Source organism: Mustela nigripes, chromosome 4 (genome assembly GCF_022355385.1).
Source record: "Mustela nigripes isolate SB6536 chromosome 4, MUSNIG.SB6536, whole genome shotgun sequence".
In the NCBI taxonomy this organism is placed as follows: Eukaryota; Metazoa; Chordata; class Mammalia; order Carnivora; family Mustelidae; genus Mustela; species Mustela nigripes.
The window spans coordinates 116644209-116651736 of NC_081560.1; the positions used below are offsets into that span (position 1 = coordinate 116644209).

The window sequence follows — 7528 nt, forward strand, 5'->3', positions numbered from 1 at the left end:
CGATAAGATTTTCACCCAAAGACGTCGTCGCTCCTGGCTTCTTCAGCCTCATTCCTGACTCAATATGGCCATGCTGCATCCATGAATACACCGACGGGTGGGGAAGGAGGTGTCACAGGGGGAGACCAAGAAGCAGGGAGTACAGGAAAGTAAAAAGGAAATTTAATTTGTGATTGTAGAGAAAGTGTGGTGACAAAAAATGAGAGATGTAATGATGAAATGTCATCAGAGCCAAGGTGCCTTGACCTCTAAAATGACTTAGTAAATCCCTGAAGACTCAAAGAAAAAACCATCATGAGAGAGGCTCTGCTTTTATATTTATGTCATTTTAGCAAGAGCATCTTCTTTTTCCTTCCACATTGTTGGTGGGATGGGAGAGGAGGGCCAAGAATTTTTGTTTTATCTACATGATCTCAAGTGTCTTTGTACCATTTTCAGGAAAGACCATTAGCAGCTCCTGGGGTGATGAGGAATCCAGGCTCATCAACACAGAGAAGTTTCCACAGAAGCTTCCAGCCTAATTAGAGGGCCCCCCAACAGACACAACTCTCTGAATGGCCCCAGACACTTCGATGATGGAAAACCACACACATCATTATGTTGTCTTCAGGCGAGTATCTAAAATTTTACAGTGCAGCTGCTTCAAGATTTAAACACTTATTTAACACCCAGAATTAGGAGGGTGGGAGCATGCTAAGCAATAAACATAATGAACAACACACGTAATCTGGTGACACTATGCTAAAATGCAACATTTAACAAAATTATTATCGCAGGGTTTCTTTTTTCCCCCACATTAATTCCTCAGTTCTGATAAAAACGTCAGCTCTAAAACATCCTTCTCTCTGAGCTTCCAAATTCTCTAATTCAATTTGTTGCATAGAGTCTCTTATAAAATAGAAAATGAAATACAATGAAAGGAGATGTACCAGCTGGGCTGAAAGCAGAGTGATCCTTCCCCGGCCGTGGGTCCGTGTGAGTCATGTGGGAGCAGAGCCGGCTGAAGAGTCACAAGCCATGGTGGGGCTAGGGGCAATGTGGGCAACAAGCCAGGCACATCAGGCTCCAGAGCAGGGTCCCCTAGCTGGGACACCATGAGGGCTGGGCTGTGGGAAGACCTGACATCCATCTGGATGGGGAAGAGCCAACTCTCGCCTTCCTCCCTCTGCTTCACAAGCATGTACCGGGATAACCCCTGCCAGGAATCGTGAGTGCACTCCCAAACAGGAACTCACTTAAATCCCTGGAACTGCTCCAACAAAGGTCAGAGCAACGCGGGTGATGCTCCAAAACCCCAGGTTTCCAATGCCCTCACTTCCTCCTCTGCCTTTTCTCATCCCCTTTAAGGGCCCATGAGGTTACCACGGGATATCCTAAATGATCTAGGCCACCTACCTAGCCACCCATTAGTAGCAGTAATTGTGTTTTTCTGCATGAGATGACCCAGCCAAGGGTGTGACAGCAGAAAGCCCAGGAGCTGGGGGCTGGGTCTCTGCCACCAGTGCGGTACAGAGCTCACAATGGAACATCAGAATTTCTGTACAATAAAGGGAACTTTGAGGAATACATACCTGCCAACCTGTGGTAAGGTAGATTTCCATCCAAGAGTAGCAGAAGGAAAATTAAAAGGGTGTTAATAAAAACATCCTTCTTGCTTTTTATTTATTTTTTTGCCTTGTTGTTGTGTTTTCCAAAGGAGAAAGTTAGCTACTTTCCCTTGTTTTGAGCTGAGTCTTAGAGCATTGAAAATGGAGCTGGACTCCAACATGGGAAGTTGTTAGTGTGCGCGATGTATGGTCTCAGAGGGTTGATCCCTCATCTGACATCCTACCCTCCCTTGCTGAAGGATGAAGATGCTATGGAAACGGTGGTGCGGGGCACCTGTGGGGCTCAGTACGTTGAGTGTCTGGCTTGGGCTCAGTCATGGTCTCAGGGTCCGGGGATTGAGCCTGACATCAGGCTCTGCTCACTGCATGGCGTTTGCTTCTCCTTCTGTCCCTCACTCTGCTCGTGCTCTCTCTCTCAAGTAAATAAATAAACATCTTAAAAAGAAAAGAAAATGAAAAAAAAAAGAAAAGAAAATGTGGCTTATAATGTGACAGAATATTGCTCATAGAAAATTATCCTTAGGTCCAAAAAATTAACCAGAAGTTACATCTTTCTAAATCAAGTGAAGTAAATCTCTAAATATGGCCCAGGAAGCCTGGTTGCCTGATAAAGAGTGTAATACTCTTCCTTGCACGCCTGGCTCACAGTGGCATCCACAAGGACACAGATTCTGAAACGTGACTGCACATCACAATCCCGATATCCAGTTTTGGACCTCAAACTAGTTATCACAGGTTCAGGGGCCTGGAATGAGGCACTGACTTTCTGAAGGTCCACCAGGATGACTCGAAAGTACATTCGAAGTTGAGAGCTGCCGCTCCAGGAAGAAAATTACAGTGGAGGTCACGCCGAACTGCTTTTGTTGGTTTTAACATAAAATCATCCGGGGTCATAAGAGCTCCCTGGAAACGGGGTTTCTGTCACCAACAGATTGTTGTTCTGTCGTGTTTTTGCTTTACTGAAGTATGCTTGACACACAAAATGCAACACACATTTAATGTGCACATCTTAATGAATTTGGACAAGCACGTACATCGTGATACCATCACCACAACCAAGGTACTAAACTTACCCACCACTTTCAAAACCTTCCTTGTGTGGTTTCGTGTTCTTTTTAAAAAATAACAACCTTTAATATGAGATCTCTTCTAGACATGTTTTAAAGTTCATCAAACCATATTGTTGATCACAGCCACGTGTTGTCCAACAGCCCTCAACAGCGTTACAGAAACTTCAAGAATATTTAAAAACAACTCCCTACTCCTTCCTCCCCATCCCCTAATGACCATCATTCTCCTCTGCTTCTGCAAGTCTGCTTCAGGCACCTCACAGAATTGGACTCACACGGTATTTGTCCTTTTTTTTTTTTTTTTTGAAATTAAATCATCTTTATTGCTAAAAGTTAATTAACAAGTGTTAAAGAGAAAAATTCACTATTACTATTAAAGATCTGGACTCACATAACTGTTCAGCTTTATCTGAAGGTTAACAGAAGGAAGGGTCTTGCACTTAAGCTAACAATTAACACTTCGTATTGTTTTAAACTAGAATTTTTAAACCACTCTAAAAGAATTACATGCCTCTTAGCTAATGTTGTAATTGTATCATATTACTTAGGTTCAAGTTCTTCCTTCAAAGAGTCATCAGAATAACATGGACTGAAGAGACTTTCGAACACTTGCCATCTCTTGCTGCTGAGTTTCCATCATAATTTTTTTTTTGCAACATAGCCATTTCTTTTCTAAGTTCATTTTGTGCACCAGTAAGTAGACTATCGTGATTCTTCTCCAAGTCCTCCATACTCTTTATGAACTGCTCATATAACTGTCTAATTGTTTTCAGTCTCTGGCTCTGAACAATTCTAGATTGTTGAAAAACCTTTTGTTGCTGTCGGAACATGTTACCTAGTTTTTCTTCTTGTTCCTCAGCTTTCTGCACATCTATATTCCACTGCTGAAACAAAGTCAGAAATTGCTGAGAATATTCTTGGTTAAGCTTCTGCCTTTGCTCTTGCTGGGTTTTCCAAACATGTTCAATTTTCTGGTTACTAGTTTTGAGAGACGCTTTCGTATATAATTCTAGTCTTTTTCTCTTGGCAAGAAGAGCCTTGTTAATGTCAGCTCCAAATCTTTCCAGCATATTTTGTACTTCACCCCCCATATCTTCAAACACTGCTGCAGAAGTCCTTTTCTTCCCATGCTTCTCAATTACTGGAGTCTTCCCTTCGGTAACATCCTCCTCTGAACCACTCAGATCTTTTTTATCTTCCTTCTCAAAGTCATAGGCTCTTACAACCTGATCCTCCATTGATGTCTTCCCAGATTTCCCTGTATGTTTTCTTCCAGAGGGCACCATATTTAGATGTTTTCTGAGGTTCCTGTCCGCTTGGCCAGCGCGACGCTCCTCTTGGTATTTGTCCTTTTGTAACGGGCTTATTGCACTTAGCAGAAAGTCTTTGAGACCCATCAATGTTGGCCTGGTCGGCAGGGTCTTCTTCGAAGTCTGACGATACTTGACCACATGAATCACATACACATATTTTCTGTATCCACTCATCTGTCAGTGGGCATCTGGGCTGTTTCCACATCTTGACTACCTTTAACGATGTTGCAATGAGCACATGAACGTGAGGGTGAGACAGCTCTCTCTTCAGATGCTGATTTCAAGTCTTTTGAATGCATTCCTGAGACAGGATTCCTGCATCATATGATAGTTCTAGTGCTGATTTTTTTGGAGGAATTTCCATGTTGCTCTCCACAGTGGCCGCATGATTTTATGTACCCAGCACCAGTGTGCAAGGACTTGGGCTAAGCTGAAGGGTAGGATCAAGTGTTGTACCAATGGGTCATTAATATACAACCCAGGATGACCTGATTGTTGGAGATATATGGACAGTGAGTGAGATGTATGTTCTAGCAAGTATACAGGACATAATGAAGTCTTCCATGCAAGCACTGTTCCAAAGAAGCTAGAAACTAGCATAAAAGTTTGGTTTCATTGTATTTTTAAAAATTAACGTGCAGTAAGAATGACTTCTTATTGTTGCTCTACATTAAAAACTTTCTTAAAAAAAAAAAAAAGATTTTATTTATTTATTTGACAGACACAGATCACAAGTAGGCAGAGAGGCAGGCAGAGAGGAGGAAGCAGTCTTCACACCAAGCAGAGAGCCAGATGTAGGGCTCGATCCCAGGACGCTGATATCATGACCTGAGCTGAAGGCAGAGGCTTAAACCCACTGAGCCACCCAGGTGCTCTCAACAATTTTCTTGACTCCAGAATGTTTTCTCCTGCTCCTCCCTCCCTAATCCATGTCTTTGGGAAGCCAGAGACAACCTAGAATCAGTTTGTCTGAACATGTCTCATAAATGGTTTCTAGTAATATGTAAACTTTCAAAATTTGCTTCTTTCATGCACTACAGGCCTTTGATACTCATCTAAGTTCTTACACGTGTCAGTCTCCCACCAGCAACAGGAGAGACCCATTTGCTTGGCACCTTGCCCACACGGGTACTAGCCTTGCGATTATTCCTGTTTATAATTTTTACTACCCTAAAACGTCTGGGGGGTATCTCATGATGGTTTTAATTTCCATTTTCTTAACAGCTAATGCTGTTGAGCATCTTTTATGTGATTACCTGGCATCTGTATATTCTCTTTAGTCAAGTGTTTGTTAAAGTCTTTCACCTGTGTTTTAAATTAAGCTGGAGCTCTTTGTGTATATTCTAAATATAAGTCCTTTGTCCCATATGCAAATTGCAAATATTTCCTCCCAGCTTGTCTTTTCATTCTGACAAAGGTTTTCAGTTTGATGAAGCCCACAAATTTACTATTTTGTCATGTTCCAGGTCATGCTTCTGTGGTCATGTCTGAGAACTCTACAGCGAGCCCCAGATCACAATGATTCTGTCCAATTTTTTTCTTCTAGAGCCTTTTCAGGGTTATAGTTTCCCATTTTGTCTACACTCCATTGTTGGATAATTTTCTATACAGGCTTTCATGCGAACATCCAGTATTTCCCACATCATCTGTTGAAAATGTTATTCTTTTCCCGTTACATTAATTTGTCATCTTTGTCAAAAATCAGCTTGTCCAGTTGATTCAAATTATTTCCCACTGAGTTTGTGTCTGTCTCCATCTCTGCCGCACTCTCTTGACTACCGTAACTTCATGGTAATTCTTAAATTAAGACACTGTAAGTCCTTCAAATGTGTTCTTTTTTAAAAGTTGTTTTAAGTATTCTCTTCCTTTTGCCTTTGGATATAAATTATACACCTGGTTTGCCTGATTTTCCTCGCTTTCAGACCGTATGTTCCCTCTCTTCTGCTCCTTAGATCGCTGGACACAGGGTCAGATTGGAGGCTGTCTCTAAATCCCCGCCAGGCTACATTACAAAGGGAAAGAGAGTAAATTTATTGTCAGTTCTGCAGACTGTCGGTTCTGGCCTTCTCCCCAAATCCATCTGCTAACACTTACTTTTTGTTTCTGATAAACTCATAAAGGGTTTTTGTTGTTGTTGTTGTTGTTGTTGCTGTTTTTTTAACTTTTCATATTGTGGTTAGAACCCTGGACATGAGATCTTCCCCTTGGCAGATTTGTTAAGGGCACACATTACAGCATTTTTTTTTTTTTTTAAACCAGGGGAACAATGATGCACAGCAGAGCCCTAAAACACTCAACTCACATAACTGCTACAAAATAAGTTTCAACTGAAGACATTTTTTTTTAAGATTTTATTTATTTATTTGACAGAGAGAGATCACAAGTAGGCAGAGAGGCAGGCAGAGAGAGAAAGAGGAGGAAGCAGGCTCCCCGCTAAGTAGAGAGCTGATCAACTGAAGACATTTTAAAGACCCTGTTGGCTTTATTAAATGACTCGTGAGTGGGGCAACATCCAGTCCAGCAGATAAGAAGGAGCTCTGAGGAGATGTACAAAATAAAAGACTTTTATAGCCCAAAGAGAGCCAGGAACAAGGGAGTTGTCGCAGGCAAAGATGTGGGCTGGTCCTTGCAAGGTCACTTTCCTTCCGGGGACAGTAATGGTGCGTCTGGCAGACCCACCAGCTGGTGCTAACTGGGCAATTCCTGACTGACTGGTTAAGATTCTCCTTCTGGAAGAACTGAAGGTGTCACAGTTAATTCTGTTTGGTGACGTAGGCCTTAGTATAAGCAACTCCATTTTGGGCCTGTTCTCTTGTTTTACTGACTTTAACTACATATCCATTGAACAGCGAGTCCTAGTTCCTTTTCTTTCCAGTCCCTGGTGACCACCAATTGCCTCTCTGTTTATGTGAGTTAGACTAGTTCAGATCCTCTTATAGATGGAATCTAGGTTCAAATGTACCGAAAAACTGTCAGAGCTTCCACATCTCCCGCACCTGGTTTCCCATCGGTAATATCCTACATTGGCATGGTGGTTTGTCACAGCTAGTGAGACAATATTGGTATTTTATGTTATATTCAGATTTACTTAATCTTTGCTTAATTTCTTTTCTATTTCAGATTCGCATCCAAGATATGGCGTTATATCTAGTTGTCATGTCACCCTTTGAAGAGGACAGTTTCTCAGACGACCTTGACCGTTCTGAGGAGGGTTGGTTAGGGTTTTGTAGGATGTCCCTTGGCTGGGGCTTGTCTGATGGCTTCCTGGTGATCAGTCTGTAGCTGGCGGGGCTTGGGGAGGAAGGCCATAGGGGGAAAGTGCCCTTCCCACCCGTCTTGGTACTCCGCACTATCAACACAGCTCACTATGGTTCACCTTCACCTTGTCAGTCTTGCTGACACACGCTTCACCGCATTTCTCAACTGTGAGGGAACTGCTTTCCCTCCCCTTGATATTGTACTCTTGGGCAGGAAATCACATGCTCCCCACATATCCGTAGCGGGAGTATCTACGTGTGTTGTTGATGGCCTTCTGCCC

At 42.4% G+C, this 7528-nt stretch overlaps 1 pseudogene; it reads right to left on the reverse strand.

The window, feature by feature from the left end:
* Nucleotides 1–2990: 2990 nt before the first annotated feature.
* On the reverse strand, nt 2991–3963 carry LOC132015174 (synaptonemal complex protein 3-like; annotated as a pseudogene).
* Nucleotides 3964–7528: the final 3565 nt, after the last annotated feature.